Source organism: Octopus bimaculoides, chromosome 18 (assembly GCF_001194135.2).
Source record: "Octopus bimaculoides isolate UCB-OBI-ISO-001 chromosome 18, ASM119413v2, whole genome shotgun sequence".
NCBI classification, from domain to species: Eukaryota; Metazoa; Mollusca; class Cephalopoda; order Octopoda; family Octopodidae; genus Octopus; species Octopus bimaculoides.
Window position 1 is genome coordinate 38130878 of NC_068998.1, and position 2900 is coordinate 38133777.

The window sequence follows — 2900 nt, forward strand, 5'->3', positions numbered from 1 at the left end:
AGGGGAGGAGGAGGGGAGGAGGAGGAATATGATGATGCAGAGGATGATGACGACTATGATGATGCAGAGGATGATGACGACTATGATGGTGACAACAAAGAAGATGATAATGATGACAATATCAATAACAATGAAGGCATTTGATGATGATGATGATGATGATGATGGCAATGATGATGATTGGTTTTTAATGGTGCATACATTAAATAAACCATTACTCGCTAACCTTTTGCTATTTTCATGCAGACGATGTCTTCTAATTAATTAATTGATTAATTAATTGAGTCCTAAACAATTCTGTTTATCCACCACACCAACAAATACGCACTGGTATCTATCTACTTAGTAATTCATTCACTCCTAATTTGGTGAGTTAAGCAAGGGAGAGGAAGGAGGAATATAACTCCATTGATGAAGCCAGAAAAATACAGTAGCAGTAAACATGTTCAAAGTTGTCTCCCTTATCAATTTTTTATCATTTTCTCAAAAGCAAAGAGCAGTGCCCAGCAACCCTTCTCAGGGCCTCTGATATATTTGGAAGTGAGGGAGGAAGATATCCTGAAATTGAAGAACTGGTCTTTATACATTGAGGATTCCACTAAAAGTACCTGAGGACCTGGTGCTGGGGTTAAACTGGTAGTTTAAATCTAACATCTAGGACTTGAATAAGAGCATAATAAGCATTTGATCCTCAGAAGAGGCAGGGCTGGTAAAAAAAAGCAAATTCATTATCTTCAATTCAGGTTCTGTGCCTGTCCTCATCAATGGTCATGAATGTTTGGTAATGACCAAGAGAGGACAATTGCGAATACAATCATCCAAACTGGGATTCCTCCAAAGGATCTCTGGAGTGACATTACTCTCCAGGGTGCATAACTTGGAGATCAAGGATTTTCTCCAGGCCAAGCCACTGCTTCTCTGTATTGAGGAGTCACAGCTCTGGTGCTATGAGTATTGGATTAGAATGTTACAGGAAAGAGACACAAGACTAATTCTTCGAGTGGAGCCAACTGGCAGGAGATCAAGAGATAGACCAAGAATAAGATGGCTAGATAACATCTATAGCCTCAGCTGGTCATGCTTGGGAATTCAGCCAGAAAGTGTAATGATGGTTGTTTTGGATAGGCCCCTATGGAGGGGGTACCTGATGACTCTATCCCCATTACCCTCCAGGAATAGTGAGCTGAGAAGAGGGACTGATGGAAGGTATTTGTTCTAATAATTCTTATTTCTTTATTGCCCACAAGGGGCTAAATATAGAGGGGACAAACAACGACAGACAAAGGGATTAAGTCGATTACATCGACCCCAGTGTGTAATTGGTACTTGATTTATCGACCCCAAAAGGATAAAAGGCAGAGTTGACCTCGCGCGGAATTTGAACTCAGAATGTAATGACAGACGAAATACTACTAAGCATTTCGCCCGTCATGCTAACTTTTCTGCCAGCTCGTCATCTTCTAATAATTCTACTTGTCCATTGGCATAGACTGCATTGTATTTATTGACCCTGAAAAATAAAAGAAAGGCTGACCACAGCGAGTTTGAACTCACAACACAAGGAGCTGAAATAAGAATAAATATTGCAAAGCATTTCATGAGGTAACATGTAAGATTGCATGTTCCTATGATTGTTATGTAATTATTACAGCATTTAGCTGAAACGCATGTATGCGCTATGTTGTGATGAGAGTTACAACGTCTCCTTGCAAGAGATAGAAGGATTTGAGTAAAGTATAAATAGTAACACTCTGAGTGAGTCCAGAGTTCGGAGTCGAGTGAAGTTCATGTTAGTTCGCAGTGAAGTCGGAAGGTGTTGGTTGGTTAGTTCACTAGGAATATTGATTGTTAGTTCATAAAGAGATTTGTTAGTTCATTACATTGTTTTTACTGTTGTCTGGTTATCTTATGTGAAGGTGCATGGCTCAGCGGTTAGAGCATCGAGCTTACGATCACGAGGTTATGAGTTCAAATCCCAGACCAGGCTGCGCATTGTGTTCTTATGCAAGACACTTTATTTCACGTTGCTCCAGTTCACTCAGCTGTAGAAATGAGTCACAATGTCACTGGTGCCAAGCTGTACCAGTCTTTGCCTTTCCCTTGGATAACACTGGTGGCATGGAGAGGGGAGGCTGGTATGCATGGGCGACTACCGGTCTTCCATAAACAACCTTGCCCAGACTTGTGCCTCGGAAGATAACTTTCTAGGTGAAATCCCATGGTCAGTCAGGACTGAAGGGGGTCTCAGCAGGTTATCTTATTTATTGCACATAACAAACTATGTTACAACACCCTATGAAGCAATGAATACCACACCTGTATTCTGTATATGTAAACTACATTGAGGGTACCACAGCTGGAAGATTAGCTAAGCTCAGGTGTGTTCATTACTACTTATGTAATGAACTAATGAACTTCAGTTAGTTATGTATGTTTGTAACCACTTATGTAATAAAAGCCAGTGAGTTTTCAAACAATTGTAACAAATAATCTACCTGTTCTGCTTCTTATATTTTTTAGATACTTATTTGAATATTATGAAAGCATTTGAAGCCAATGAAGGCATGTTGTTTTCTGATCTGGTGACAGGGGATGAAGTGTGAGTATATCTTTCTAACCCAGAAACAAAGGCTCATTTCATGGAATGGTGCCACATCTCTTGTTCAAGGCCTAAAAAGTTTAATTCTTAGCAGAATTAGTTGCTAAATCATGAATTGTATGGAAATAATCATCTCATCAAAATCCTTTTAATTTTCTTATAGGAAGGAGTATGTAACTTATGATGTGAATAAATATATTTTATCATACACTGTCTAACTTTTGTTCTCTATACTAGCTGCCTATGGCTTAAAGCTTGCTAGCTCCCCACACTTTGATCATACTTATTTGTTGATATATAT